The sequence below is a fragment of the Haemorhous mexicanus genome, chromosome Z (genome assembly GCF_027477595.1).
Source record: "Haemorhous mexicanus isolate bHaeMex1 chromosome Z, bHaeMex1.pri, whole genome shotgun sequence".
In the NCBI taxonomy this organism is placed as follows: domain Eukaryota; kingdom Metazoa; phylum Chordata; class Aves; order Passeriformes; family Fringillidae; genus Haemorhous; species Haemorhous mexicanus.
Window position 1 is genome coordinate 6,385,338 of NC_082381.1, and position 18,706 is coordinate 6,404,043.

An 18,706-nucleotide genomic window follows, 5' to 3' on the forward strand; every position below is an offset into this window, starting at 1 on the left:
CTCAGTTCAGTGGTTGCCCTCCTATCGATTTCAGCTGGCTTTGGTTTGTGTCTAAAATACCAGACTTTTCCATGATGGAAGAGGCCAAATTTTTGGTTCTCGTTTTGTCATAGCCCCTACTAAATTTATCTCTGGAAGTGACCTCAGAATTTTTTGAGCGGCGCTCTCTCTGGCTTTCTAAACAATGTCTTGATTTCACCAGAGGAAAAGGGAAAGAGGCTCTTTAAACCAGCAGAACACCCTTTTGTTATATCTCAGATAAATCTGAACTAATCATAAGTCAGCCCATCCGGTCCCACCGGCGTCATTGTCTCCAGTGCTGATTAATGGGTCAGGGCTAACTTTAAACTGGCCCTTCCTGGTCTGCAGCTCAAACCCAGGTTCTAAATGGTTCCTAAATTGCACTTTCACCCTGGCCCACTCAGGGGGAGGCTGTCCTGGAAGGGGCCAGCTGGCTGCAGGCCTGTGGTGTCACATTACCCACCCAAAAGCTAGCCTGAAACTGCACCTGAGCACCTGGAGGAGCTTCCACTGCGTGGCCAGCAGTGTGGTACCTTGAAGGACTCGAAAGATTGAGGGGGAAAAAGAGAAATAAAGTCTCAGTGGATGTCATAACGACCCGGGTTTGTTTATGTAACGTAGGGGGCTGAATCATATCTCAGCCTTTCATCACCCAGCCCTGGAACAGTAGTACTTTAATAACGGCTAATGACAAAAATATGGAAAAAATTAGAAGCCAGAGCAAATGAGGAGGTTTTTTTTTTTTTTTCCCTTTTTCTGATGCAGTTTAAGTTCCCCAAATGCCAGTCATTGTTTATTTTTGTCCAAACCTCCCCTTTCTTCTTTAACAGCTCAGATTCTTGTTTCTCTTAATGGATTGTAGCTGGGGAGACTGATATATATTTTTTTTAAAATTAATGTATAAAAGGTATTTAATATTTTGCAATTGCTACACATTTTTGGCAGGTAAGACTGGAGAAGTTCTTTCCAGTATACCTGATGCCTTATTAAAACCAGTGCTGGAACATGGTCATTAATGTGCTTTCTCTGCTCTTTATTTTGAATAGAGTGTGGCTCTCAGACCTCCCACCTAGGCTCCAACTCATTAGGGACATGTGAGATGAAGAGCTTTAGAAACAAAATTGATTGTTGAATACTTGTGTGACGTGGCATGGCAAAGCCCTGTTTTGGCTCTGAAGAGGCAGAGTTTTGTTTCCATGGGTTTTGTTTCCTTCCAAGCTGACTCCTCATGCCCACGGAAGATCTGGATCTTTCAAAGGCAGGAGGGCATTCTGGCTGATGTTCTGTGGGATGTGGGTTCCTAGGAGGAGATTCCTGGCTGCAGCAGGACTCGTGGAGCTTCTGGGTGTGGATCACAACAGCTGGGTGCTCTAACACATTTTTCTAAGTGTTGTTGTGGCAGGATTAGATCTCTGTGCCATTCCTGCCAAGATGTTTGTCTGACCTGCTCTTGACACCTGCCATGGGTGGATATTCCTGGTGATCTTTGCACTAAGAGAGTATCCTCACCCCAGAAAGATCCTTTAGGGCTTCTGCCTCACTAAAATCACAGAATCACAGAGTTAACTACGTTGTAAAAGATCTCTGAGGTCATCCAGTCCAAGCCATAAATTTAAAATTTAAACCATGAGTTCTTAGCCTGTCACAGACATGGAGAACAGGCTACTAACTTAATTTCTTCAGGAATGCTTGCCCTCTCTGGAGTGGGTACCCTGTCCACAGGAGTGTCCCCTCTGTCCTCTGAAAGTCACCATGGCTTTGTCCTGGGTGTTTCTCTTGAAAGAAACCTGAGGAAGGGATGCGGAAGGAGAGCTTCCCAATAGATCCACTGGCACCCAAGGGGACCAGAACTAAAAGTTCCCCATGAAAACCAGCTGAACACAAGGTGCCCTGAGGTGCATGTGGCTGCAGGGACCAGCACGCCCTGATCATGGCAGTGGGATGATTTTCCAGGCTGCACTTATGGAAGCAAAGGGAAGAGTGGCAGGCCTCACACAAGATCTCTCTTTCCAGGGCTGTGAAGCTGCTGTGGCTGTCCCTGCCCCAATCTGATGAGCTCTGAACCATTTCTGGGCTTGGTGCAGGCCACAGAACTCAACTGTCAGGCAGCTTGGATCTGAAGAGGAGGCAGTAATGTGTATGGGATTAAATGGTTCCAGCTGTCCTCAAGGCTGGGGAGCAGACCTGCTCATTTCCATTGAATACTTGTACCCTCAGATTTTGGCAACCACTGGCTTTATAGAGATATCCAGCACTAAGCGGGCTCTCTGAGCCTGGAACAGCAGCACAATGTAGTGTTACCTCTTCTGTCTCCCTCAGATTTCCAGACTGCATTTGGAAATGGGACATTTAGGAGCAGCTGCTGTGACATGGCAACGTGTGAGGGCATGACCAGGTACACCTGCAGGGAGTCCAGCCAAATTGGGGTTTGGCATGGTGGAAACCAGAGAATGGGTAGGACCCACTTCTAGAAAATGACATTTCTGTTTGTGAAACTGACAGTGGCTTCCCCCGTGTGGACCACTGCCTGCATGGAGCTTTTCTGTGTCACCAGCAAGCCAGGAACAGTGACCTACTCATAACCACATGCTTCTTCAAGCATGCATTTGAAATGGGAAAAAAAAAAAAAAAAGAAAAAGAAAAAATGTTTTCTAAGCAGGGTAATTTAATAAGTATGTTTGGGTCATGCAGAATATGACCTTGAGAAACCACAAGGGCTGTAATCTTTTTGGAGAGTTGGCTTTTGTGCTTTCCAGCCACAGATGAAAACTCTGTGGTGCTGCCAGTCTTGAAATGCTGGTGAGGCTGTCTTACAAATGACATGCAAATACAGTATAAATAAGGAGTTCTATTTGTTTGTCTGGTTCTGGAGCCCTGGGCCATGTATTCAGGCTTTTCTCTGCAACTCAGAAAGAAAAAAGAATAATTTCATAATGAAATTTAAAAAAACAAAAACAAAACAACAACCCAACAAAAAGCCTCTGATATTGTTTTGTAACTGCTAGCTAACAGGAACTGGAACTTTAAGCAAAATATCAGCTATAATGAAGTTTGTGATAAAAGGCAGCAAGAGCTGGCAGCTCCACATTGGAGCTCCACTATCAGTGCTGGCTATTCCTTGTGGCAAGGAGTAGATTTCACACAGCCAAGGAAAGGAGCAGCTGCTCAATGGCCAGAGGAGGGTCTGTAAACACTGCAGGATGCTGAGGGGCCGAGGAGAGAAAACCACCATGGCTGCTCCTCCCAAAGACAGCAAGGGCCTCCAGGTGAGGCTGGTGGGGGTGATGGATTCCACCTGGACACAGCTGGTGCTTGGGTTATCTTGGCTCCAAACAAATGCCCCAGCTGTTGAACCAAACCAAATCAAGGCTGGATATATTCTGTACCACCATCTCTCACAGAGGGCCCTGCTCATCCCCTTCATCCAGGGCAGGCACCTCCCAAATATCTGCTTCTGAGCAGAGCTGACTGCAGCAGAGGTGCTGCAGCCCCAAGCCAGGCCTGGTGGCAGAGGCACCATGCACATCTCCAGGGCCACCCCAGTGCTGCAGAGAATCAAAGAATTCTCAGAATCACAGGGTGGGAAGAGACCTTCAACATCATCGAGTGCAACACAGCCCCAACACCTCACCTAAACCCTGGTACCCAGTGCCACATCCAGGTTTTTTTAAACCCATCCAGGGATGGTGACTGCACCACCTCCCTGGGCAGACCATTCCAGAACTTTATCACTCCTTCAGTAAAAAACTTCTTCCTGATATCCAACCTAAATTTCCCTTGGTGCAGCTTGAGGTTGTGTCCTCTCATTCTCAGTTGCTGCCTGGAGAAAGAGCCCAACACCACCTGAGCACGGTCACCTGTCAGGGAACTGTAGAGAGTGATAAGGTCACCTCTGAGTCTCCTTTTCTCCAGGCTGAGCACCCTCAGCTCCCTCAGTCATTCCTCAAAGGCTGGGGAAGGAGTGAAGGAGAAGGGAGGATGGAGCTCTCTGTCTTTCAGGCCCTGCTTTGGCATTCCCCTGTTGGAAGAACACTTTGGTTGTAGCAGAAAGGGTAGATTAGCAGTAACCCTCCTGTCCTTGGATATCCTGCATCCCCATGGAGAAAGGAGGCGGCAGGGCAGGAAAGCCTGCAGGGTTACGTGTGCCAATGTCCCCTTCACCCTCTCCCGAGGGTGGGCAGCCAGCCTGGCATCTGGAGGAGCAGCAAACCAGCTCCCCGTCCCTCTCTGGACTTCAGAAGTTAATTTTTCTCTCTTCCTCCCTGCTGGATAACCCCAGTGCAGAGGGAGAAATTAAAATTAGTCGAAAAAGGAGAAAGGCTCATCACTTTGGGCAATGGAAACGAAACTTGTGACTTGGTTTCTGGGAAGCCCATCTGCCAGAACAGCCATGCCTGTTGCACAACCTGCTGCTGTGGGCAGATAACTGACTGACCACAGCTTGGCAGCACGTGGGACAGGGGGAGCCCTCTGCTCTGGAGCTGGTTATGGTGCTCAGTCCACAAATCCATTGGTGTTTTCTCATTTGCAGCCAGACCTGCAGGCAGCTGCAGCCAGCCAGGCACAACTGGTGACTGCAGGACAAGGCAGTGGCTGCAGCAGCTGGTGATGCTGCAAAGGAGTGGTTAGCAGTCATTTACAGCAGGGAAAAGGCAAACACTGAGGTGCTGTGGGAGGCCACTCCTGATGTGATAAGGAAGTGTCCTTGGCCATAGTGTTTCTGTAAATACTTTGCAAGCAACTGTTGTTAAAACCTTCAGAGAAATTCCTTCTATAAATGGAAAAGACTCCTGCAGTTTATATGTGCTGTGTGTTAATGCCTGTGCAAGCTACCTAAAGCTTTCCCTTGACTCTCTTTCCTCCCCCAGTGTTGAGCTGTGTAGTCTTGATCACAATCAACCAGCTCCATAAACTTCTGCTGAAGATGCAGGCTCAGGTTTTTAAAAAATAAGAGTAATTTTTCTTCCTACCCCTCTGTGAACTTTGGGTCCTCAGCTCTTGTACCTGACTCTGAGTACAGCCTGCACAGAAATGTCTTTCCTGACCTTTGACTGCAGTGGGTGAGCTGTCTCAGCTAAGCCCACCTTGCTTATTTTACACCTGAATGGCTTAACAACCTCATCTCAGGATTTTCCAGAAAAAAAAGGTGGGTTGGACAACAATCTAATAGACATTCCTCCTCTAGGCTGTGGATTGCATTCTCCCGGTCTGGAGGAGTTCTCTTCCTCAAAAAAAATGTCATGCTTGCATCTCTAGCACTGAAGTTCTCTTTCAGGAACACCAGAGGTTGCGAAGGGTTGGATATTCAGCCAAGGAGAGTTTATAGGTCCACGTATAGCAGAGACTCATCACCGTGTGATTTCTTGTCATAAAAACATCATTCCCTGGCAGGATTTGTTCATCCCTGTCCTCCATCAGCCAGGCAGCCTTCTCAGCTTCACCCATCACCAGAAAGGCTTTGGTATCAACCAAAAAATTCTCCTGACCCCTCCTCCTCCTCCAACATTTCTCTTGTACATACTCTTATATCTTTGTGGGGCAGTGTGGGCTTAATAGAAAATAAAAAGGAATAAAAGCAAAAAACTCCCAAAAATAAAAAAAAAAATTAAAAAAAGAAAGAAAACATAGCTCCCATTAAAAAATACATAGCTCCCATTAAGTTTGTGAGATTGTCCTTGATATTTTGTATTTTAAGTCAGCCCAGATTTGGAATGCTTGTGTGGCAGGTAGCACATTCTTTTTAGATTCTGATTAAGTTCCAGCTTGAGTAATTGAATTCAGTTGCTCAAAAATTCTCCTGCAGTTTCAATTAGATGCAATCATTAAATTTTCACTTCCTTTTCTGGGCTGTTGGGTAATGTCAGTGTGCATTGTTCAAACTGTTGCCCTCCACCATCACAGAGGTGGTTGCTGTGTCCTGGTGGATGATGCAATGTGATCCTTGCACGTGGCTTGCATATCACTTTGCTGGATCTATGAAGTGTTTTAAGGTGGTTGCATTGCATTTTTGGCAAAAAATTCTATATAAGTCATTATTATCATCAGGGTGGTACTCTGTAGCAGTCCAAGTCAATATGTGTTCAGAAAAAAGTTAAAGAAGCTGAAAATTGAGTTTAGAATTCAGTCTATGCAAAGAATCCCTCTGGCCCACATTACTGAAAATCTTGGCATATTCATTTGGTTTGGGAGATAAAATTGCATTTCATGCTCTCCCACAGAAAAATTATTTTGTGGTTAAGATGTATGTATGATCTTAAGGCCACTCACTGCTCTGTAGGTCATGGCAGTTCCTCATTTCATACCTTGAGTGGTTTTTTAGTTTTGATTTTTTTTTTTTTTTTGGTTTGATGGTTTTAGGGGGTTTTATGGTGGTTTTTTTTTTTTGTTTGTTTTGTTTGCCTGGGGTGGGGGTTTTTTGTTTTGTTTTGTTTTAATTTTGTTATTTTGGTTTGGTTTGGTCTTTTGTGTTGAAGGATGAGGCGAGTTTATGGTGAAGAAGGTTTAGTTCCCACTGTAGCCATGGGACTGATGGAGCTCTTCCTGAAGGAAAACAGGTCTTTAAATCCAGGTAGTAGTAACTGTGGGCCCTCATGTAGTTAAGCAGAAATAGAAGATAATCAATGAGAACTGAAAATCAGACTGCAAATCAATTTTAAAGCATTACTTTGCTGGACCTGTAGCACAAGGTTTGTAATTTCTTCCCCCAATATGATAATTTTCTCCTGCCCTGTCACCAAAGCATCGTGACTAATTGGCAGGCACTCATTTAGTTTTCAGACTGGTGTAGTTAATTTTATCTTTTAATCTGCTTACATAACTTCTTCTTCATTTCCAAAGCTGCTCGAGATGATCAGCAAATTTTAATTTGGTAAATGTACCAAATTTGCAACTTGTTTGTATATTTCTTCAGTGAAGATCTTGCACAAGTTGTTTTCTAGACCACTCACTGTGGGCTTCTGTGATTTCAGTGATGTGTCAGGGGGTTGCAAGGCTTATTTTGTTTGATGACTTACAGGGTTCTCTGCTAGTGGATATTCCAAGCCAAAACTGCATTTTCCCCATTCAGTTCAGCCATACTCCACACTGTAATCCCATTTCATAAGGGGATTGTAATCCCATTTAATAAATCCCATGGTTTAATGAGGGCTAATATATGACCAAAAAATGTCATGAACAATAAGTAGGCTTTGAAATATCATCTTTAAATGGGGATTTACCTGCCCATTCAGATGACTGCTGCATTTTTCCTGTTTGCTCAGCTTTCACTACAACACTGTGCTGATTGTTTCCATAACAGGCACCAGCAGCATCCTCAGCCTCAGCTGTGACCTGTAAGGATTATGTAAGGATATCCCTGAATTCCTTCTGGGAACTATCCTTTCTGATGGACACTCAAGCCCACGAAGGTGCTGCAGTGGGTTTGTCTGTCTCCTGCAGGAGCACCCTGAGAGGGAATCCTTCACCAAGGGACTGGAAAATCTCTTGCACTGTGGAACAAGTGCTTTCCTGATGAGAGCAGACAACAGCTCTTCACTGTGTGTGCAGCTGTGCAAACACACTTCTCCTCCACCACCTCCTGAGGACAGAGGGGTTTGTCCAAAATGCTGTAATGGGCTGGTGGCAAAGAAAGATCCAGACCAGCTCAGCCCTTTCCTCTGTCCCAGCCATTCACAGGCACACCTGCAGCTCTCAAACTTAGATTTTCTTTTGGAGTTTATTTCTGGGCCGAGGTCTGAACTAGGGACGAACTGAGTACAAGGTAAATAACCCTGAGGTAGAAAAACGTGTTGCATGGATAATAGACAACATGCACTTCCTGACATTTGCATGGCTGTCACCTCTCACAAAACATGTAAATGGTCTGGCAAGGGGGTGAGCTCTCTGTGTATGAATGGAAAGCAAACAACAGATGAAAGGGGAAGGGAGGCAAACAGGCTGATGAGATGCTGCTCTTGCCTGAGAAACCTCTGGTGAGTGAGAGGTACTCTCTGCCAAAGAGCTAAACATGCTGTGAAGAGCACAGTGACTCACCAGCCCTGAAAGGGCAGGGAATGGGATAGGGGCTGACAGACAAGGCAGGGAAAGGGATTTTCATATGGGTGAGGAACAAGTGGAGGCCATCTATCAGCTCTGTTTATCAGGGTTCTTTCAAACCTGGTAGAGGAGCCAGCTTTTGTTTTGTCTGTGATGCAACACTGGCAGAGTTTTTCCTCTTCTCTTTTCCTCCTGTCGTGTGCTGGGATAACAGCAAAACCTCGTTCCTTCAGGCACTGTCAAACATTAACTCTTGCCCTTCTGCTCTTCCCCTCTGTGGGCTCTGCCCCTGACATTCTTCCAGGGCTTTGTTGACTAAGAGGGCACACTTGGTAGGGCAGGAATGATGGGAACAAGGATCAGAAGTGGCTGAACTATCCACTGTTGCTGCTTTGCTCCCTGCTATTTTCATCCTGGCTTGGTCTCTCCAGTTTGATCTCCCTACAAACACAGCCATCAACAGCAGAGCCATGCTGAGGCAGGATTCCCTGCCAGGCTTGTACAAGCACTGCAGCCTTGAGATTTAAATCTCACAAAGAATCATTTTATTCTCTGCAGAAATCCCTGGCATTTGTCTTGTTACTCTTCAGGACTTGAAATCAACAATGATCTTCACTCCCAGACCTCCACAACCCAGCCCGCTGCCTCTCAAAAAGCAGCAAACAAACCTATGGATGAGCAATGATTTTATTTTTTTTTCCCCTCCCATCATTTTGGTGATTCACCTTCTGACCTGGTCAGAGCAGGAAGAGGAAGGCCATGAGTCACTGAAAGGAATTGGCCATGCACCAGTGGGAGCCATAGACACATCACGAGCTGTGTTTTCCATCTTCATGCTGCACTCCCATTATCAAGGGACTAAATTAGTCCTCTGTCTTATACAGCCCCTCTGAGATTTTTGAAAGGGAAAGTGGTCCAAAAGCCCCAAATCTTCCCCAAGGAAGAGACAAGTGAGCAAGTGAGACAAGCACGTGGAAGGTGTCACATCCTTGTACTCAGCCTCCTTTTGCATGTTGCCCCTTCTCCACAAATGACCATTTGTGCCTGGATTTATGGATCTGGAGGGCTGCAGCAGCCCCCCTCTGGGGCTGGAACGCAGCTCCGGGCTACTGAGCTGTGCTGTGAAATCTTCTACTGGGGATCATTTCCCTCTGCCAAGTAGCAGAAGGTACCTAGAAAAGAGCTGTGACAAGTCAGACATCTGTTGCTGTTTACTTCTGCCTCGTGCTTCTCACAACACAGGTTTAAATGCTGCCCCGTTCATCCTGAATCATCCTGCTTCCTGTGCAGCAGCAAAGTCTTTTAGCAGTCTGGACAGGAGCAGCATACTGTGCTGCATGACTGGCAACATTCAGATAGATAAATCAGCCTCAGACCTAAGTTTATAGTTTAAGCCCAGCCCTAAGGGTTTGGAGTGCTTGGGAGAGAGGAAAAGGAGAAGCAACCTCCTGCTGTGGTGAGAGAAAAGGAGGAAAGTGGTTGGAGCATATGAAGGAGTATTTGGCATGTCTTTGGGTGATAAGCCCACAAAGCATCTCAGCAGCAAAGTGAATTCATTCATCCTGGTGGGAGGTGTTTTATTAAACCGTCTTTGATCAATTGAGTGGGCTTCTGCCATCAGAGGATACAGCTTGCTTTCTTAGGCAGCAGGCTGTAACTAGTTCTATAAATCTTTCTTCAGCCATGTCCCTCTGACAGGTCCTTCTTAATATTTCCCCAGTTCACAATCCTGGTTGCATATGAACACTATCCCATATAGGTTATACACATGGATAAAGCTCCCATCCTATGACTACTTTGGTGTCAGACTCTTGTTGCTGCCAAAGTAAGAGGCTTAAACATTTCTCAGTGCCTTGGCTGGGACTTTGCAGCTTCCTGTGGAAGGGCAAAAATGGACCCCAACTTTCCTGAAGCCAGGTCTCTCTTCACCTTCTTACACCATTTATCTAGTCCACACAAGCAATTCAAAATGATTTCTGGAGTTTTCAGCTCTGTTGGCAGGATGCAGCAGAGCTGAATCATGAAGTCCTGACCATGAGCTGTCTGTCTTTCCACAGGCAAGGACACAGACCCTCTCCCATTCCTGGGCACTGTGCACAAGCCAAGCTCTGCAGAGGGTCCTCAGACTCCAAACCAAGCAGGGAGTGGGCAGCAATCAGGGGAAAATGGGCAGATTTGGATTGCTTCCTCAAGGAATTGCTCCTGCATGTGAGCTGAGGTGGATGAAGACTTTCTACATCAAGTTGTTAAGGCTAGTCCTGGGCATTTGTGACATGTTGTGATTCTCAGGGCTGTGATTCTCTTGGAGTTAGGCTTCATGATCCTTGTGCCTCCCTTCCAACTCAGTTTATTCTGTGGCTCTCTCTTAATTGAATGGAAAGGACTGCTGGATGAGAATCATCACACCTTACAGTATGTCCTTTGACTATCACCAGAAAGAATTAAGCAGAACTTGTCAATGCAGGTTTGCCTTTGAAGGTAACAAAATTCAGTCTTGCTTTGCAGCTGATGGACAAAAGCTCATTAGGTTGTTTGTTTTTTTGTTTTTTGTTTGTTTTTTTTTTTTTGTGTGTGTGTGTGTGTGTGTGTGTGTGTGTGCTTATGTGACCATGGACTTGAAAGGCAGGTTGCTGTGTGGCAAAGGCAGCTGGCAAAGTTTCAGGGAAGCCAGGAGACTTCTGGAGCTTATGGATGGAGGGCAGCTTCATGATGCATGCAAGTCATGAACTGACCAGAGGGCATCCTTTGCTAGACCTGACACTCACCATGCAGATGGAAGGCTAAGGGCAGGCACCATGAAGTTGTGGTGTTCAGGAGCACTGAGCAAGGCAGAATAAGCCTGGACTGCAGAAGAACAGATTTACCCTGTTGCATGGAACCTGCTTGTCACAGTCTCATGGAAAACTGCCCTTGGGGCGGGGGCGTCAAAAAGATGCGGGAGAAGCCAGCAGATCTTCTATGTCAGCTTCTTTAGGGGACTAGAATGGTCTGCTGCAAGGTGTAGGCAGCTGAGCAAGGCTGGCAGTGGGTCAGCACAGAGGACATGGAGCTCCCTGGGAGAGAAGGACTCAGGCAGAATCAGGGAAAGGCTGCTCAGAGGATGCAAAGAGGAGTGGGATCAGGAAAGCCAAAGCTCATCGGAAGCTGAAACCATCAGACAGCACAAGGGACAAGAGTATCTTGATATAAGAATTCTGGCAGTAAAAGGAAGCCTAAGAATGTTGCAGTAAGGTCGAAAAATTATTAAGAAAACCTTATAAAACAAGGTCTGCTCTGGCTAGCCTGTCATCACTTCTAAGTTAAGCTAAGTATTTTGTGGGTTCCCATGTGAAAGCAATCCTGTTGTGAGCAGTTAGTTAGCATAAAAATCTATTCCTGGGTAAAAAAACCACAACATACACCTGTATAAACTGATTTTACACCATTAGGTAGGAAAATGAAAACTATCTCTCACAAACAACTTCCCTACATGTGTGCATTGGGAGTTTGACTAATCAATACAGAATAAGAACTTGTTACTTGCCAATAAAATTGGCAAGAAAGCTACTGACCAATTGGAATCACACACTAGGTCTGTAAAACTGTATGAAAAGGAGTTATGTGAATAAACAAGGGGCGTTTTCCACCATGAAGAAAATGGAGCCCATGTGATTTATTCCCATATGAGACCACAGGGTCACTGCTCAGTGGGACAGAGACACAGTGGTGAAGGCTTGGGTGCTCAGTCACTCCAGATCCAACAGGACAGGTTCTTTGGCAGCCTGGCCTTGTGCCCAAAGCTGGACAGGATGAAGGGCCCTCCCAGCTGTGATTCTGTGACAAGACACACAGAATCAGTGTCTGACTTTTTCTGTGTATTTATGGGTGATATGTTAGGTACTCAGCCACAGGGCCAGCCTGCCTACTTCACATTTTTAACTGGGTCTGAAAGACACAGACACAGTTTCACTCTGAAACTGAGTGAAAAAATATTCAGTCCTATTTGCCTTCGTGGAGGTAAAAGCCAAGTTCTACTGTGCTGGTTTGGTTGTAGCCATGAATGTAGACTGTGCTGGTGTTCCACATTAGAAACTCAGGTCAAACTGCCTGTTAGGAGCTCTGATTCCTGAAAAGCCACCACTGAGGCATGGTCACTCTCATCTGGATGAAGGAAGGTATCCCTGTGCTCCAAGGGGTCTTTTAAGCATCCAGCCCAACTTCACCCTTGCTAGGTGGACTAATTTTTGCAATAAGAATCTTGTCAAAGTCCCCAAATTATGGTGAGTTTCCTTAGGAATGGGTAAAGGCAGAGGTGTGCAAAATGGGCTTTGAAATGAAATTGTAGCAGCAGTTTCACAACTGGGATGAAGCTTGCACTCAAGCTCACCTTTCCCAGACTCAGGCCTTGGTCTGAGCTTTTCAGCCCAATTTTTTTTCATCTGCTGTGTTTTCTTTCTCCTAGCTGTCAAAGTTCATGCCACAGGACATATTTGTGTCTGGACATATTTGAGCAGTTTAGTGTCAGTTTTAAATTCAGAGTTATAAATGTCCTTGCTAGGATAGCATGGGAAATCCTGGTTCATCAGTGCTATGTTCAGATTGAGCCAGATACATCAGAGACAGCACATCTTGAGTTTATAACTCTGATGTTTCTCTTCTTACTAAAATAAAGGGGATTTGTGCATTGCATAGCATTGTTTATGCTGAGAAATATTTTCAGTGTACCCGGGGTGTGTTATGTTTCATTCCCTCTTGTTTCTGTGTAGCACTGTTAATTCTGTCCAAGTTGCCATCAAATACATATTTATTTTCTCAGGGGTACCCAAATATTTCCAAGGTGGAGTGAGAAACAGAAAGTTTCACAGCTGATATGTGTTTCCCCCTTGGAATGACATCACTGTTTAATTCCACCAGATATTTTGCTCTTTATACCATTTTGACAGAATGAGAGAGAAAGCTGTTGCCCTTTGCATTAAGGTGGAGAGTTTTAAAGTGGCTGAAATCAAAGGGAATGTAGAGCATGATGTAAGAAATCAATCTCTGTACATAGAAATTGTGATTTATAATCTCACACATCAAGTTTTGTTTTTTCCATATTAATTCCAGGACTAATTCAGATGAATCCCAGAAAAAAGAATTCTCACTCTTGGTCTTTTTAACACATGGTTTGTGCATAAAGGTCAGTTTCAAGAGGTTCTTTAGTAGTGGAACTTAATCTTAAACATACTCATATATGACAAATGAAAGTGGTGCAATTTCTACAAAAAAAAAAAAAAAAAAAAGGAAAACTAAATTAAATTATTTTCTTCTGCTCCAGCCAACATATGGCTGTAGAGACACAGACTTACAAAAAATTACTTTCACAAAAATCAGTAACATAAAAAACCATGATACAGAACAGCAACAAGTGGTGCTAAACCATGTAGTGATGTAATTTTGTCACAATTTGGTACAACCTATGAATGAAATGCCACTGATCATGGAGCAGCAGAGATCTGTCTCCTTTAGTCAAGTAACTCCAGGAGTCTGCATTGAAATGGAAATAAATGAAGCATTTTGCTGTGGGCAATTGAAATAAATCCTGCTACAGGCAGAAATTTTTGGCTACTCCCCAGATGCTGCCCATATTTGAAGATATAATCTAGGAGATAGTTTAGGGCTGTTTCTGTGGATTAAGGGAGGATCAGAAGCAGAGCCTTCTGTTGATCTAAGTTAACTTTTGCCTCCTAAAAGGTCTTTCAAGTGGTTCTCACAAGTAGTTAGAAAATAATTTTTGGGACCTCTGCACATTATTTGTCAGTGATTATTTGTCTTCTTTATTTTTCTCTTGTAAAAAATACGTATTTGCCCCTATTTTTTTGCTTTCATGTGAAACACCAGAACAACCTGAGAGCAGCACACTGCACAAAAATGTTGACTGAATTCAATACCTAACTTTCCCATCTAAAAAGAAAAAACAAATACTTGCTTTCCAGTCAGCCCTTGAATTTTTTATATTCCTCTTTATTCATTATTTTTTTCCTAAGTGGAGTCAGGACATGGTTAGAAATTAGTGGGAAATAGAGATAGAAGGATGTAAACTAAAAAGTAACTTTGTTAGGGAAGAAGAAGGAATATTTAAAACCCTTGATAAACCACTCCTTGACTTCCTGACAGGAGCAGGTTAACAGAAATGCAGGAACAGCTTGTGTTAGACATGTGGTCCATGCAGGCCCAAGAAAACACGGAGGGGAAAGGGAGTCTGCACCTCAGAGGAAAACAAAATTATCCACATAGATTTTTGCTGAGTGAGTGAATCAACAAGTCAGCCAGCATCTCATTGTCTTGGCAAGAATCCTTGCGGCAACAATGTCATGTAAACTTTATTTTGGAGAGGCTTTGAATCGGCTAACTAGAGGGAAAAAAAAAAAAACTTAAAAAAATAGGTGCAGAAGAAGTGGGAAAATGAATACAACTCAGAACTTGGATTTTCAACCAGGCTGTCTATATAATGGAATGGGCAACAGAACTTCCTCGTGGGATTGCTACTTAAGATGTTTACAAACACATCTACAGAAATCCTCCTTTCCCATTATCTGGGATGGTGTTGGATGCATTCCTCGAGGTACTTGTCATAGTCAGTGGGCTTTGCAAAAAAATGGTGTGGCTTCACATCGGATGTCTGCTCGTATTAATTTCAAATTCCCTTCTTTGGCTTTCATTTTAACATTTAATTTGTGCCTCTCCTGCCTTGAAGTGTGTTAGATACCTACAGATTTCTCCTTTGAGAGGCACAGGAATGATACCTGGTGCTCCTCTTGTTCTGAGCACCATGTGTAGGAGCAATCCCCCTCAAAGCCACATCACATCTAGCAACAGCTGGGGGTTTCAGGTGCCTCACCTGAAACGCATAAACGGGGTGGATTTTCACACACAAGCACGCAATTGTTTGAAAATCACAAAAAAAGTGTGAATAAATGCTGCAGGGAGCGTGACAGTGATGGTAAGTGACTGCCCTCACAGCCCAGCCCATGCCAGTGAGCAGTGAGCAGCTCTGAAGGAAAAGTGAGCTGAAAATATGGTCAAAGACACCTGGAGACGTGGTAGAAATAGGCAAATAAATGCCTGGCAGCACAAGATCCAGGCCAATTCCCTATGCTCTAGTCAAAATCCTGAGCACTTTATTTTGCTCTCCAGTGTGGCTCCATCTCCATGTGGAAGAAAAAAAGTGCTGACCTGTCCTGAGATATGCCATTTCACCAGTTTTTACTTCCTTTTGTGGACTTAGTAAGTGGGTTAAGAAAGTGAGTGAAGCTTTAAAGTGAATGAGCCTGGTCCTTCAGTGGCATCACTTAGGGCAATAACATTCCCTGCTATGTTGTGCTCCTTGACAGGTAATGCTGGGCATGGTAGCACCTGTCCTGCATTTCCTCTGCCTTTAGACTTCCTTCAGCCACCTTTAGGCTGGCTTAGAGTTCCTCTAGACTCCAGGGGGGCAGAAATGCTGGCAAGTGTTCAAAGGATACTGACAACCACCTCCCACCTTTTGCTATCTCATTCTTTCTGGATTTCCCAAAAAATGACAACTTCCCCCATCGAAGCTGCATTTCAATGCTGTAAGGCACTTTAAATAATTCATCTTGTTTTCAAACATCCTACAGAAGTAGGTCTAGTAACCTTACATGAGAATTTCCATGAAGTGTCGGGAGAAGGTTGTCTCCAGGCAGAATGATAGGCTTTTTTCTTTTTTTTTTTCAAAATTTTTTCTGCTTTCGAGCTAGATAAATTTGGTGAGTCTTCCCCCCAGCCATGATCACATGGGCCTGTTGCTGCTTTTTACTTCCCAATGTGAAAACAAACCTGAGACCTGCTACCTCTTGCAACCCACTGGCAGTCCATGGCTCATCTGAGGGGGCAAGGAATTGTTGTGGCGCTGGGAGAAAGTCTCTGCTCGTCAGAGGAACCTTCAACTGGGGCTGTCTTTTGGCTTTTGTGGCTCTCAGGGAAGAGGACTGGCATGCATCTAGACAGAGAATCGAAGTGGGTGCCCAGAAGTCCAGAAGCAGCTTGTGAATTATGAGGGAGAGAGTGTCCCCTGCCTTCACACACGCACACAAACAAGGCTGAGGTGTTTACGGAGCTGCACGCATATTTTTCGCTCTGTCAGACACTCCCTGTGTGTGGCCCATTGTTTGACTGCAAGTTCTAATAAATAAGAGCTGACATTCAATAGAAGCCTCTTATTCCCCAGCTGCACAGGATGGCAAACCAAAACTGGGGCCAAAATTCCTGGGGTGGGGTTGGGGGGGGGGCGGGTCAGTGCGTGTGCCGTGTTCTGGGGACTTTGCCTCGCAGCAAAGGTGACAGATTTCTGCCCGTGGGGAGCCCACTGGCCATGCTCTGGTGTATCTGTGCAGCCCCCTGCCCTGCCCAGCTGTGTGACAGAGCCAGCTGGAGGCAGAGAAATGAAGCCTTGCAGGCTCCAGAGGAGGGAGGTCGGGAAGAGTTTGGGCTGTGAGGACGATCTGGAGCTGTGGGCACCTCTTTGGCGGTGGGAGCTGAGAGCTGGCGGAGGAGAGAAGGTGGTATTCTGGGTGAAGGGAGATGGTGCATTTGGGGCACAGCTCTGATTCTGCTCCTTGTGCAATGGGAGGCAGGCAAGGCTAATGGTTATGGATCTGTCTCTAATGAAAAACATGGGTTGTTCAACCCCTTTGAGAAACCAAGTGCAGAATTATAACATGCTCAGAAAAGCCTGTCTTTGGAGATTTACTAACGAAAAACAAATAAAAGAGAAAGGTCATCTGCGTTTAATGTCATGTGTTATAGTTGTATTAATAATGTGAAAAACTAAGTGAAACACCCTTTCAAAGCTTTTGGCTCGTTGTCCACTCTGTGAAGTATTTTTTTCTCTATAATTGTGGAAGATCAGCTCTGCCTGTTTCATGGGGCTCATTCCCTCACCCTACACAACCAAAGAGTAACCCCCAGGGACACAAAACAAGACAGAGCACATTCTCCCTGAAAATGCACATCAGAAGACACGGGATCAGCACTTTTGGCTCTTGGTCTTTGCCAGCCCACAGTGGGCCTGCACTCCCAGGTGTAGAACCAGCATCAGCCATGGGATGTTCTCAGGGACTGGAATGGGAGGCAGACAGGCTCAGCTGTGACAGATTCCTTTTTGGCTAATCGCCAGGTGGGCAGGAAGAGCTGTGATGTCTGAAAAAAACCCAATGAGCACTGCAGGCTGTGACCAGTTTTCCTTGTCCAGACCTGGCTGAGGACCATGCTGGCCACGAAATGGACAAACAAATACAAACCTCTTGTGCATGTCATGTTTAGTGGCCACTGCAGGCCCCTGGAGCTGCTCAGACTCACAGCCCCCAGCTGCCAAGGCTGCTTAAAAAATACATTTGAAGCAAAGAAGCAAAGCTCCAAATTCTGGAAGTGTTAGTGTCTCTCCTTCCAGGGATTTCATCCAAAGGCTGGTCCCACTTGCTCCTTTGTTCTACCACTTCTAAGAAAATGAGAATGTCACACTATCTCCTTCTGGAGAGATGACCAAGGTAAAAAGAAAAAAACAAAAAAAAGGATAAAAAAAAAGCACATGTTGTAGTCCCACCCTCGGGCTTTTATCTGCTTTTCAATACTGCAAGTTGACACCAAATTTAGGAACAACAAATGCACTTCTCCCTCTGAGAATCTGCTCTTCACTGCTCTGTGGGACTCTTGCTGCAGTTGCATGGCAAAAGAAAGAGGTTCTTTTATCATCACACACAAAAATATAAATTTTTTTTTTTAAAAGAGCTCCCAAAAGATATTTACTTTTCCTATAGAATTACTCAATTGTCATAAAGCTTCTTGGTTTCCTTGTAAAAAAAAAAAAAATCCCTCTTGGAAGGAAAAAAGAAACAGCTGTCCCATACCATCTTTCTGCCACAAGGCAATTTCCTTAAAACTCTTTCAGAAGAAGAAAAAAAAAAAAAATCACTTTTTATTTTTTGAAATTTATTATTACTTTTGGTCCCTTTTGCACTGCTGGAGAAAATGAGGGGATCTTGGGTGGAGGTTCTAGTTCTCATATGAGTAATAGCCTTCAGCTTACTTAAAGTTTCCTCTACAGCACATGCTGTATTTTGCTTCCCTCCCTTCCCTACATCCGTGTGCTCTGGTGCCTTGCACTTCCAAGCAGCAGCTGTGCCATGGCTCAGGAGAGACCAGGGATCCAAAAATCTCATGTTAGCCAGCCCTTTCCTCCCTGGCACAGCCTGCACACAGCAAACTGCTCAGCCCAGCTGCATCTGACCCTGGCCCTGCAGAGGTTTGGGGTGCATCCAGTCTATTTCAAGGAAAAGGGGGAAAAGGGACATCCCTGTGCTGAGTGCCACAGCCCCTGGAGAGGGTTTTGCTGAGGAACTCCTCTCAAGATGTGTGTGCAAGGCTATGGGATGCCAATTGCAGTGCATCACTGCAGCCTGTGTTAGAGGGGATCATTCTTAAGCAGGGATGAAAAAGCCCAGAGCTGAGTGCATTCCATACTGACATGGACTGTCAGGGCAGCTGTTTTATGAAACAGGCTGGGATAATGGGACTGCACTACCCTGAGGTTGGATGGAAGCCTGCTTTGCATGCTGTCAATCCTTTTATTGCTCTTCATTCAAGAGTCCGTGCAAGCTGTCTCTAAGGGCTC